Source organism: Gopherus evgoodei, chromosome 1 (assembly GCF_007399415.2).
Source record: "Gopherus evgoodei ecotype Sinaloan lineage chromosome 1, rGopEvg1_v1.p, whole genome shotgun sequence".
Lineage (NCBI taxonomy): Eukaryota > Metazoa > Chordata > Testudines > Testudinidae > Gopherus > Gopherus evgoodei.
The window spans coordinates 283,214,776-283,228,976 of NC_044322.1; the positions used below are offsets into that span (position 1 = coordinate 283,214,776).

The 14,201-nt window shown below is 47.7% G+C and overlaps 1 protein-coding gene across 5 annotated transcripts in view; it reads left to right on the plus strand.

Moving 5' to 3' along the window:
• EEA1 (early endosome antigen 1) overlaps positions 1 to 14,201 on the plus strand; it is a 164,860-nt gene that overhangs the window by 120,448 nt on the left and 30,211 nt on the right. The window lies entirely within an intron of this gene.

The window sequence follows — 14,201 nt, forward strand, 5'->3', positions numbered from 1 at the left end:
CGACCCAAGCCCCAATTCCTGCTCCCCGGAAGATGCCCTGGAACCCTGCTCGGAACTCCCCCAGGATTCGGCCCCGATCGGGACGAACTGACCTGGGGCCTTGTTTCTCTTGCGGCAGGTCAGGACATCTCCAGAGAGACTGCCCCCACAGGGAGTGCACCTTTGGCCAAGTCTGCTCCGGGGAGGCTCGGGCCCGTCGCCGACAGCCCGCCAAGATTACGGCTCCCGTGGTGGTTGAGGGGTACCCGACCGTGGCCCTCCTCGACTCCGGCTGCGGACAGATGTTAATCCGCGACCACTTAGGTCCCCAGGCGGATGCACGCCTGGGGGAATTCACCTGAAGTGCATCCACGGCGACATACGGCCTTACCCTAGCGCCTGGGCTCAACTGACAATAGACGAGGTGACCCGATGGCTGGTAGTAGGCCTTGCACCCAGGCTGGCGTATCCAGTGATCCTGGGCCCAGACTGGCCCGAGTTTCCGGTCATCCTGTGCCAGCATACCGGAGGTGGCATGGGTCCCGTACCGGTCTTGGAAGGAGAGACCCCAGAAGGGAAGGAAAATGAGTGGGGGGCCCCCGAAACGGAAGAGGATGAGCAGGACCAGCCCGAGCACCCCATCGAGATAAAGGATGGGGACGATGCTTCCCCGGAGGGGGCAAGGGGTCCCTCAGCCCCCGCGGACTTCTGCCGGGACCAAAGAGCTGACCCCACCCTCAGCAGGGCATATGAGCAGCTCGCCGCCGTGGATGGGACTATCCTCGATCCAGGTCGAGCAGCCCGGTGGCCGCACTTTGAGTTGCGGTAGGACCGCTTGTATCAGGTCGAGAGGGACCCGCACACCAGGGAGCCCCGAACTCAACTCCTCGTGCCCCGATGTCATCGATGGGCAGTCATGAAACTGGCCCATGATGTTCCAGCTGCCGGACATCTGGGTACCGAAAAGACCCTGGCTCGAATATTGGGACACTTCTATTGGCCGGGGATACACCGTGAGGTGAAGGACTGTTGTACCTCATGCCCGGATTGCCAGTTGACCGCTCTGGCAAGGACGCCCAAGGCACCGCTGGTCCCGATGCCACTAATCGAGACCCCTTTCGAGCATGTGGCCATGGATCTGGTGGGGCCCCTCCCTAAGAGTGTTGCGGGGTTCCAGTACATCCTAGTGATGCTGGACTATGCCACCCGGTTCCCTGAAGTGATCCCACTCCGTAACATCACCACCCACACCATTGCAGGCGAACTGGTCAAGGTCTTCGCCCTCGTCAGCTTGCCCCAGGAGATCCTCACGGATCAGGGGACCAACTTCACCTCGCGGCTGTTGGAGCAGGTGTGCGGGCTCCTAGGGATCAAGCAGCTGCGGACATCAGTATATCATCCCCAAACCGACGGGTTGGTAGACAGGTTCAATAGAACCCTAAAAGACACGTCACGAAAATTTCCCCCGGAGGACCTTTCCCCCCTTGGACTCACTGGAGGGGAGGAGGAGTAAGACCCGGTCTCCAGGTTGGAAGTCACGGATGCGCACATCCCGGTTGTATGTCTGGGCCTGCATTTCTTGGGCGGCTTCCAAGTTTGCCTGCGCCAGGGTCCCAGCCTGTTTGAGACGCTCCTGTGGGACCTGTTTGAGTCCAAGAGGCCCCCCCCAGCTACCCCCGCCCTTGCTTTTGACGGTGCGAGAGGTCCCCCAGTCCTCAACCAAGTTCTCGCCTTTCGAACTATTGTATGGCCGCCGACCCTGGGGCCTCTTGGACCTGATGAGGGGAACCTGGGAGCAAACCCCATCACCCGCCCAGGATCTCCTACAATATGTGATCCAGCTCCAGGAGCATCTCAAACAGGCTGGGACCCTGGTGCAGGCAAACTTGAAAGCCGCCCAAGAAATGCAGGCCCAGACATACAACCGGGACGCGTGCATCCGTGACTTCCAACCTGGAGACCGGGTCTCACTCCTCCCCTCCAGTGAGTCCAAGATCCTGGCTCAATGGCAGGGCCCTTATGAGCTGGTTCGAAAGGTGGGCCCCGTTATGTATGAAATTCGTCAGCCTGACCGGCGGAAAGAGCTCCAACGGTACCACGTCAACCTCCTCAAGCCCTGGCGGGAACGAGAAGGGTTGTTGATCAATCCCTATCCACCGGAACCCAAGCTAGGGCCCCAGGTACACCCCAATGAAGACCCTGAGAGACCCCAGCTTGGGGAAACGCTGACGGAAGAACAGCTCGAGCAGACCCGCTGCCTCCTTCAAGCGTTCCCCCATACTTTTACGGCCTAGCCGGGACACACCTCCATTGTCTATCATCGGATTCAGATGGAGCTGGGGGTGGTGATCTGGGCCGCGACCAGACCCTTGCCGTATCACCGAAGGCAGATTATTGACAACGAGGTGCGGGCGATGTTAGACCTGGGAGTAATCGAACCTTCGCAGAGTGAGTGGCGTAGTTCAGTCGTCCTGATGCCAAAGCCCGATGGCTCCCAGTGATTTTGTATTGACTTTAGGCACATTAATGCCGTCTCCAAGTTTGACGCCAACCCATGCCCCGGATAGATGAGCTGCTGGCCTGGTTGGTGGAGGTCCGCTATATCACTACCCTGGACTTAAGCAAGGGGTATTGGGAGATCCCCTTGGAACCGGCCTCCAGGGAGAAGACCGCGTTCACCACTCCGACCGGCCTGTATCACTTCACGCGGATGCCCTTTGGCCTTCATGGGGCACCTGCCACATTCCAGCGCTTGATGGACCGTCTCCTCCAACCACCTCACGACTACACCGCAGCCTATCTAGATGAGGTAGTCATCTACAGTCGGCAGTGGGAGACCCACCTAGAAAAGGTCGCCGCCATCCTAAAGTCCTTGCGGGGGCCTGGGTTAACGGCCAACCCTAAGAAGTGCTGCATCGGCTGGCGGGAGACCACCTACTTGGGGTATACCGTCGGAAATGGGCAAGTGAAACCTCTCGTGAACAAGGTTCAGGCCATCGCAGCCTGTCCTCCGCTGACCATGAAGCGCCAAGTCTGCCAGTTCTTGGGGCTGGCGGGATATTATCGACGGTTCATCCCCCAGTTTACGGCGATGGCCGCCCCCTTGACCGGGCTCCTCACCAAGGACAGCCCGCGACAAGTACGCTGGACCTCCGAGTGTGACAAGACTTTCCAGTCGCTTAAGGCAAGCCTCTGTAGCAAGCCGGTCTCATTTAGCCCTGACTTCCATCGACCATTCATCCTGCAGACTGACACGTCGGAAGTGGGGCTCGGGGCTGTCCTCTCACAGGAGGTGGATGGGGAGGAGCATCCGGTCCTCTACATCAGCCGGAAGCTATTCCCCAGAGAGCAGAACTACGCAGTGGTCGAAAAGGAAGCCCTCGCGGCGAAGTGGGCCTGCGATGCCCTGCGTTACTACCTCCTTGGGGCCCCGTTGACCTTGGTCACTGACCACTCCGCCCTCCAATGGTTGTGCCATATGAAGGACCACAACATGCGACTTCAACGGTGGTACTTGGCTATGCAGCCCTACGCCTTCACCGTCCGCCACAGGGCTGGAAAGGACCACGCCAATGCTGACTTCCTTTCCCGCTTGGGAGGTATGGACGAGCCTGGCCCCGTTGCCCGGGAGCCAGCCTTGAACGGGGGTGTGTGTAAGGAGGTGCCCTGGCTTCCCACTGCGCCTGAGAGGGACGAGCCAGAGCAGATGCCTCAGTGGGCGGAGCCACCGCCGCCTATCCCCGCCCCCGCGGAAGTCAAGGGGCGGGACAGGAAGTATAAAAGCCTGGCCCAAGCGCTTAGTTGGCGGCCGGCGGCCGGAGAGGACAGACGCTGGAGCCCGAGCTCCCGCCGGGCCCAGCCTACCCTGTGCTCACTACCCAGAGGAATGCTAGCCTGACCTGCTTCGCGCTCTGTATCCAGAGGAGCGGTGGCCTTACCTGCCCCACGCTCACTACCTGGAGGAACGCTGGCCGGACTTGCCTCATACCCGGTACCCGGAGGAACGTCGGCCTGACCTGCCTTGCGCCCGGTACCCTGAGGAGCGGCCTGAGCTTCCCTATGACCGGCATCCCAAGGAGCGGCCTGAGCTTCCCTACGACCGGTATCCCGAGGAGCTGCCTGAGCCTCCCTACGACCGGTACCCAGAGGAGCCCATGGTCTGGGACCCCCCAGACGAAGCTGGCGAGAGACAGGTACGCAGTGGAGTGGGAGGGCCTGCGTTCCCCCTGCCACCCTCCCATGGGTGGCAGACTCCACCTTTCCCTGGCCTGAGGAGACCTTCTGTGTGAACGTATGACATACTGTGTTTGCTCAGCCTGCTGAAGGCCTGAGCCTGAACTGCTACTGCCCCGCCCTGTCCAAGGGCCTGGGCTGATACACTTTGTTTGCTCAGCCTGCTGGAGGCCTGAGCTTGAACTGGTTACTGCCCGGCCCTGCCCAAGGACCTGGGCTGATATACTTTGTTTGCAGACCCTTTATTCCCTCAACGCCTGCTGAGGGGTTAGGCCTACCCGGACTGCTGTGTGTAAGGAGGCGCCTTGGCTCCCCGCCGTGCCTGAGAGGGACGAGCCCCGACACCGCCGGCTTACAAGTGCTCATGAAAATGACGAACTGCTAGCCGTGGGCTGGATCGAATTAAACAAATAGTGTATGAGATCTTCCAAATGCACCTCAGTCTTGGTCTGGGTGCTTTTCTAATCTAGTCCTTGTCTCTTCCATAGACAATGCCAGCAGTAGAATGTATTTGGGGAATTACCTTGCTTCATAGCATAGTCTTCCTGGTTGGTGTCTTTTTTTTTTTTTTTTTAATTTGATCTTTCCTCTCTGTGTATTTGCTAGTAATCCTTCCCTCCCACCCTCCAAACCCTCAAATTCAAACTACACATGTAATAAAAAGAGCAGAAAGACTAGTGCACCTAACCCACTGCCACCCGGTACCTACTATGTCCTCAAAATATTTTCTAATGCCTTATCTGCTTTTCCCACTCCCTGTTTAAAAACATTCTAATAAATATCACATTGATCTCATTACCTACCCAATTTGCACTTTGTTTTATTCCTTATTCAAGAATTTAAAGAATTTTAAAAACTTAAAATTAAACTAGCATTAACCTGTTTAATAGGGCCCTTCATTTTTGGTTTTTATTTTATTTATTTTTTTCTGGGAGTTTATCAATGTTTATTATTATAACAACAAAATAGGTGAAAATCAGTGGGAAAAAACTGTTAATCATTTTTCTGGGTAAATATCAGGGACTATTTTGGTGGATGGAAGGAGAGGGGAAAAAGTATTCAGTAGATTAATGGTTTGATGAACGAATTCAGTATGGTTTGCTACAGAACTCAAAATCAATGTCACCTCTGAGTTTAAGAAAACAATATATCTCTAATCTGAAACTAAAACTTTTTATTTCAATATACAGTTTACTGTTGTAGACTGAGAACTAGTAGCCTATAAATATTTACATTTAATAATTGGGCCACACCATTTTCAGTGCAGATACTCAACTGCATCCCTTTTCTCCTGTTTTTGTTTTTTTAAGCTTTTGAATATTTCCTTGTGTTCTGAAATGTATTCTGACAGATTTTCATTTTCTTCTCATTTTAGTGTGTCAGATCTTTAAACCATTATCTGCTAACAGCTTGAAATGTGTGCATGGTGGGCATGATTCATCAGTATGTTGAGATGTGCACACGCTTCTGAGATTGCGTGCATGCCTGTTTATTGTGTGCATCTTCTAGACTAATACATAGCCTTACTTCAACAAGCATTTTTGCATATACACACCGACTAATGTATTCTTGTAATTTTTTTATATATATATGTATATAAATGGACTACTCCTTTTGAGTCTTTGTTCTGAAAATGACCTGACCATTACCAACACTCTGTTCCAACAAGCGGACAAATACAAAACGACGTGGATGCACCCTAGGTCCAAACAATGGCATCTGATAGATTATGCCATTGTCAGAAAGCGAGACATCGGAGACGTAATGATCACCAGAGTAATGCGAGGCGCAGAGTGCTGGACAGATCACAGATTAGTCAGGATGTCTCTTCAACTTCACATCGCTCCCTCTCGGCACAAACACCCTAAGCATGTGCGACCTGCTTTCAACATAGCCAAACTGAAGGATGCTCAGTGTTTCAACAATTTCCAGAGGAGTCTTGATGACAAACTGACATCCCACGGACAATTGATCGGTACTGTAACCGAAAAGTGGGACCAGTTCAAGCAGCTGGTGACTGACACAGCAATAACATCTCTTGGACCAAAGAAAAGAACACATCAATATTGGTTTGATGAAAACCAAGAAGAAATATGCTCAGCACTGGAAGTAAAGAAAAAAGCCTTTATCGAATGGCAGAATGACCCCTCCTCAGTCTCTAAACGGGACCATTTCAAGTACCTTCAGAGCAAAACAGAAAGACCTCCGTCAGATACAAGACAACTGGTGGGAGAGCAAAGCCAAAGAAATTGAGCACTATGTTGAGACTCACAATTCAAAAATGTTCTTCAGTGCTATTAAGACTGTCTATGGAACTTCTAAACCAAGGACCACCCCATTGCTCTCATCAGACAACACAACGCTGATTAAAAATAAAGAAGGCATCAACGAAAGATGGCAAGAACACTTTAGCAAGCTTCTCAATAGACCATCAACCGTGAATAATAATGTCCTCAATGAAATTCCACAACAACCTGCTCTGACAGATCTTGACTTTCCTCCCACTATAAATGAGATTAAGAAAGCTGTTAGCCAGATGAGTTCAGGAAAAGCTCCTGGAAAAGATGGCATACCAGCAGAGAGATACAAAGCAGCAGGTCCAGCATCATTAGCAGCTTTCCACAGCGTGATCATCAGCATCTGGGAGGACGAAAACATACCCCCGGACCTCCGTGACGCTACTGTTGTCTCTCTTTTCAAGAACAAAGGCAGCAAAGCAGAATGTGGAAACTATAGAGGCATATCCCTCCTCTCCATTGGTGGGAAGATCATCACCCGCATCATCTTGAACTGCCTAATAGCCAGTATTTCCAAGGCAAATCTACCTGAAAGTCAATATGGTTTCCAACCTGGCCGGAGCACAGTCAACATGGTGTTTGCTGTCAGACAAATACAAGAGAAGTGCATTGAACAGAACATGCACCTGTATGCTGTCTTCATAGATCTGACAAAGGCGTTTGATACCGTCAACAGGGAAGCCCTTTGGACCATTCTAACATGACTTGGCTGCCCAAGAAATTTTGTCCAGATTATACACCTTTTTCATGACAGCATGACAGGCGAAGTATTGTCTGATGGAGCCACATCAGCCCCCTTCAGCATCACCAAGGGCGTGAAACAAGGATGTGTTCTCGCACCTGTCCTATTCAACCTGTTCTTTGCATACGTCCTTAACCATGCAATGAAAGATCTGGACCGAGGTGTATATACTTGAAATACTGGCACGATGGTTCACTTTTTGACCTCCGTCACCTGAATGCAAAGACTAAGACAATGCAGAAACTCCTTTTTGAGGCACTCTTTGCCAACAACTGTGCCCTCATGGCTCACACTGAAAATGATTTTCAGCACATTGTCAACAAGTTTGCTGAGGCCTTACAACTCTTCAGACTAACTATCAGCCTCAGAAAGACAGAAGTTCTTCTCAACCTGTACCTGGATCAAATGCTTCTGTCCCGAGTATCTCCATTGACGGCACTCATCTTAAAGTAGTGGAGAACTTTAAATACCTGGGTAGTGTCATATCCAGTGATGGATCACTGGATAATGAGATCAACGCACGAATATCCAAAGCAAGCCAGGCACTTGGCTGTCTGCATGTCAAAGTTTTAAACCACCACAACATCCAGATGTCAACAAAACTGCTTGTGTACAGAGCTGTTGTTCTCTCCTCTCTTTTGTACGGGTGCGAAACATGAACACTATATAGGTGTCACATCAAGCAGCTTGAAGCATACCACATGCGCTGCCTCCGCAACATCATGAAGATCTGCTGGCAAGACAAAGTGCCCAATCTCGAGGTCCTCAAGAGAGCCCAGATGACAAGCATCGAAATGATGATCATGAAGTCACAGCTGTGCTGGACTGGTCATGTCAACTGCATGGATGCCAACAGAATCCCCTGTTAGCTTCTGTATGGTGAGCTCTCCCAGGGCATCTGGCATATAGGTCGTCCACGGAAACGTTACAAGGACACCATCAAAGCCAATCTGCAGTATCAAACCAAGGGACCTTGAGGACGCCGCCAGCGACAGAACACAGTGGCGTGCAACAGTTAGAAATACCTGCATCGCCTTTGAGGAAGACCGCTGCCGGCGTCTACAAGAGGCACACAAATGACGTCAGAGAGCATCAGCAGCGCACAGTCCACTGACCGCGAACATCCCATGTACCATCTGCAGCAAAATGTGCACCTCTAGAATTGGCTTGTAAAGTCATCAGAGGGCACACGATGAGACCAACAATAGATGATCGGCACAGATTTGTCATCATCGGATTGATAGACTACCAAGAAGAGAGAGAGAGAGAGAGAGAGATAATCATGCACTATAGTCTATTTTTGTAATAGAAAAAGTTATTTTTTACATATTTGAATGAAACAAAGGTAGGATGAACATCAGGAAAAAACAAATAATACTTTTTTGTAAAACCCAGGATTTTTTAGTTTAAAAATCAGTTTAAACTGAAAATGAAGGAGCTTATCTGTTAAGTATTCATACTTGTGTAGCAGTATTATAGCTATAAGCTAGATAGGATCTAAGATGTCAGTGTGGACATTAATATTTAAGCTGGTCTGACATTCAATCCAGTAACGGAGGGTACTGCTACTCATACAGAAAGACAGTCACACAAACAGTGTGTTATACATTGGAGTAATTATCTGTTTGTTTAAAGAATATTTACTACTGTTGAAGAGGATACTAGTTAGAAAAGGACACTGTAGTGTGCATGTTAAAATTGGCCCGTTAAAAATAATGGATGAAATTGTAATGGGCAAAACTCCCACTGATTTTGGTTGGGCAGTTTTTCACCTAGTATTAAAATGTCATAGTCTGAGTTGTCATCGTTGTTGAGTTCTGGCAGTCTCCCACATCATAAAGGCCTTTGCAAGAGCCAATGGGCAAAATTCCCATTGACATCAGCGGGACCAGGATTTCACTGCACATTTTGAAGAGAGTTTAGTGTCCACTTAAAATATCTTGGGAGATATTGCCATAGCTCTGCTGTTGGGCTGTGTTCTGTTTTATTTGTTACCAGATACTGAAGCAGGTTTTAATGACTGAGGCCTGGTCTACACTACGCGTTTATACCGAATTTAGCAGCGTTAAACCGATTTAACCCTGCACTCATCCACACAACGAGGCCCTTTATATCGATATAAAGGGCTCTTTAAACCGGTTTCTGTACTCCTCCCCAATGAGAGGAGTAGCGCTGAAAATGGTATTGCCCTGTTGGATTAGGGTTAGTGTGGCCGCAGATAGACGGTATTGGCCTCCGGGCGGTATCCCACAGTGCACCATTGTGACCACTCTGGAAAGCAATCTGAACTCAGATGCACTGGCCAGGTAAACAGGAAAAGCCCGCGAATTTTTGAATTCCATTTCCTGTTTGCCCAGTGTGGAGCTCTGATCAGCATGGGTGGCGATGCAGTCCCAAATCCAAAAAGAGCTCCAGCATGGACCGTACAGGAGATACTGGATCTGATCGCTGTGTGGGGAGACAAATCTGTTCTATCAGAGCTCCATTACAGAAGACGAAATGACAAAGCATTTGAAAAAATCTCCAGGCTATGATAGACAGAGACCGCAGCAGGGACTCAGCACAGTACTGTGTGACAAGCGTAACGGAAAGCCAAAGAATCAAATGGATGCTCATGGAGGGAGAGAGGGGGTACTGAAGACTCCAGCAATCCTACAGTCCCCGCAGTCTCCGAAAAATATTTGCGTTCTTGGCTGAGCTCCCAGTGCCTGTAGGGTCAAAAACATTGTCCCAGGTGGTTCAGGGTATATCTCGTCAATTTACCAGCCCTCCGCCTCCCGTGAAAGAAAAGGGAAAAAAATCTTTTCTTGCCATTTTTCAATGTCACCGTATGTCTATTGCATGTTGTTGGTAGACGCGGTGCTGCGGCGCTGAACAGCAACATCCCCTCCCCTTCCTTTCCTGATGGCAGACGATACAAAATGGTGAAAAATCATCATCATCCCGTGAGTGCTCCTGGATGGCCTCGGTGAGGTAGGCTGGGGGCGCCTGGGTAAAAATGGGAATGACTCCCTGTCATTCCTGGCAGATGGTTCAAAATGCTGGGTAACCATCCTCATCATAGTAGCTGGAGCCTGAGCTCCATCAGCCCCCCCGCCTTTCATGTGTAAAGAAAAGATTCTGTACTCCCTGGACTATCATAGCAGCTGGAGGCTGCCTCCCCCTCATTTTATCTCGCTAAAAAGTCAGTGTTTCTTATTCCTGCATTCTTTATTACTTCATCACACAAATGGAGAGACACTGCCACGGTAGCCCAGGAGAGATGTGGGAGGAGGGAAGCAACGGGTGGAGTTGTTGCAGGGGCACCCCCTAGAATGTCATGCAGCTCATCATTTCTGTGGGATCTCTGGGGCTCTGACTCGGAGCAGCTGTACTCTCTGGCTCTTTAGTAGACTTGCCCCATATTTTAGGCAGGACTGAGTCTATTTTTAGACAAAACATAAAGAAGGGAATGATCCGGGGAGTCATTCCCATTTTTGTCTACGTGCCCCCAGCCGACCTCAGCGAGGCCAGCCAGGAGCACTCATGACAGCAGCAGACGGTACAAAATGATTGATAACCGTCATCTCATCGCCAATTTACAATGGCAGACGGTGCAATAGGGATGGTAGCCATCTCTGCTACCTTGCAAAGACAAATGAATGCTGCTGTGTAGCACTGCAGTATCGCCTCTGTCAGCAGCATCCAGTGCACAAAGAGTGACAAAAGGCAAAACAGGCTCCATGGTTGCCATGCTATGGCGTCTGCCAGGGCAATCCAGGGGAAAAGGGCACGAAATGATTGCACTGCTCTACAGCCAAAATGCTTCTGAAATAAATGTAGTCCAACTTTACTAATTCTGGGTCACTGAGAACGAAAATGATGCTTAAAATTGTTGATTGGCTCTAGTTTTCAAGATATGGTATTGGGTCAGTATATACGACCCTTGACTTGGGAATGGCGGAGGATAAGTGAGTTACAAAGGGAAGGGATCTCAATTTAAACCAGAAATGACTAAACTACATCTTTGACTGGATCTATGAATAAATCTATGACTGGGTTTGGACAGTACTTGCTTTTTAGGCAAAACAAATGAATGATGCAATCTGAAGCTGGTATTGCGTCATACATGATATGAATTGCATCATGTTATTCCTAGATGTCATGGATGATGCAATCATAACGAAGCTTACATCACTCTGCTGAACAAATTGCCCTGTATCAGCTCTAGAAATCATCCAGTGTGGTGCTCTCTTATTTGTCAATGTTTGATTTTGCAAAGGGACACATTTCTGTTTAGCCAAAGTGAGCAGAGATGCCTCGTACTTGTGTGAACAGTTCAGATAACTTCTGCTATGTTTGTGGTGAAGTGACTTTTGCATCACAAAAGCGCAGTATAACCACTCTGGTTAAGAAAGCCTATCACCTTTGTTTTGGCTGCAAAATTGGAAATCAGGACAAGAGGTGGGCCCCACACATCTGCTGCAACACTTGTGCAACAAATCTTCACCAGTGGTTGAACAGAAAAAGGAAATCTATGCCTTTTGCAGTGCCAATGATTTGGAGAGAGCCAACAGATCATACCAGCAATTGTTACTTCTGCATGGTGCCTCCAGTTGGGAAAGGTGTGTCAAAGAAGAAAAAGAGGACTGTGTATTATCCAAACATTCCATCAGCTATACGCCCAGTACCCCACAGAGAAGGACTGCCGGTTCCTGATGCACCAGAATCATTCTCACTTGAGTCAGACGAGGAAGAGGAAGAGGAAGAAACTTCTGGTCCTGAACCATCAGTGTCACAGGACCCACATTTTCTCCCATCCTGCTCCTCTGAACCACACCTCATAACACAAGGTGAAGTGAATGACCTTGTCAGGGATTTGGAACTACCCAAGAGTAAGGCAGAGCTGTTGGGCTCCTGATTACAGCAGTGGAATCTCCTGGCAGGCTATCAGGGCAAATGGAGCCCATCAATGCTTGCAGACTATTGCTGGATAGGGACAAGAGATGCTCCATTTAATGAATACAAGAGACAAGCCAAGAAGCGCCGAGTAGACACTGAATAGGACTAAACTATGTACATAATAGCTTTTTGCCTTTTGTTTCATAATAAATTTTAATTATATATAACCCTTTTGCTGATTTTTTTAAAGTGTTACATAAACAGGACAGGTGAAATATTATCATGTAAAGCAACCATAAACACGTGAAAAGACCTAGGTTTACAATTTATGATTAAAACTCTACTATCTACACAATATACATAGATATAAAATGTAAAAACTTAAATATCTTAGAAACAGTAGCCAATCAGTTGTTTTAATTGTCATATTTGAATTCAGCACATCAAAATACATAATAAATATCACATTTTATCTCTGAAGCAGACGACTTTGCAAAGATTGTAGACCAGTGTTGTGTGCCATTGCTTTCACAGAGGAAGGACTGAGTGACGACATTGACCCAGAATCCCCCATCACACTGTTTTTGCGCCATCATGCATTGGGATCTCAACCCAGAATTCCAATGGGCGGGGGAGACTGTGGGAACTATGGGATAGCTATGGGATAGCTACCCACAGTGCAACGCTCTGGAAATTGTCGCTAGCCTCGGTACATGGACGCACACCACTGAATTATTGTGCTTAGTGTGGATGTGTGCACTCGACTTTATACAATCTGTTTTACAAAACCGGTTTATGTAAAATCGGAATAATCGCGTAGTGTAGACATACCCTTACATTCTTTTCCTTTTTACCTGTCTTTGAATATGGTTTGGGATATGCTTATTGTCTAAGTTTCATAAAGATAATATGCCTTTTTATAAGGTACTATCCCTCTGTGCTTAAATCTCAACATAATCCTCTTACTGAAGCTTTGTGATTCTAAGTGGTAACAATAAATCTGACCTTAATCGTTGTTCAGTTATTTATTTATTTGTTTACTGAAAAACAGGTCGTTTTTCTGATATTCCTTAATTCTACTGTCTTGAGTCACCATCTGTTCCTTCCATTGATGTAGCCAACTCTGTTTTCAAACACTACTGTTGAAATGCTCCTGTTACGAAAGTAGTATCACCAACCTCAAGGGCTCAGAATTTATGAACTGGGCTTACACATCACGAAATCTAAAAATATTGAGGCTTTTTATTTGCCTCTGACTTTTCAAGCTTTTCTGCATCACCAGGAAAGCTAGAATTGTTTTTAAACTGAGTACTCATGCAATCTCATGATTCCAGCAAGCTGAGGCTTTAAGAAGAACACCAAATATTGTGAGGCTTCGGAAAACATCACAAGAGTTTGGAACACTGTAACAGTAGCCACAGTTTACTTTGAGCGAGAGGAGATGAAGAGTTTAACAAACACATACTCTATGAAGGGAATTAAATCTTTAGTTTTATTTTTAACACTTGAGTTTCTTGTAGTGTTTTAATTTATTTGGTGGAAATTAAGTGGTTATCAGTTGTGTTGAGTAAAAAACATTTTCAAGTGCTAGCATCAATGAATAGTGAGCCTTAAGTAAGCCTTGTCTGCACCAGATTTTTTTCCTTTAAATTTACCGTTACTGGTAGCAATGATTGGAATTTTAATTGTGCATACGCAGACCAAGAAGCTCTAAAAATTGGTGAGAGAAAACATAGCAGTCAGCGTATGCTGTACTATATACTGTGTAAATGTTTTTGAATAATGTCATTCAATAAATTTTCAATAATTACTTGTATTATATGGAGTTTGGAAGTTAAAGTGCAGTCTACTATGTGCTCTAATTTACACAGAGCAAGTGCCATTTAATTAAGATGTGGTTAATAGAGATGTCTTCTTAATTGGGACTTGAACCAATTTTATATAATTTGTGTGTTTACGCACCTAGCACCTTTTCACATAATTTGTCTCTTCCTTTGCTCTTGCTTAGCTCAGACACTGTTCTCAAAGTACCTTTTGGAAATGAATTGCAACCTCTTTTGTCCATGACA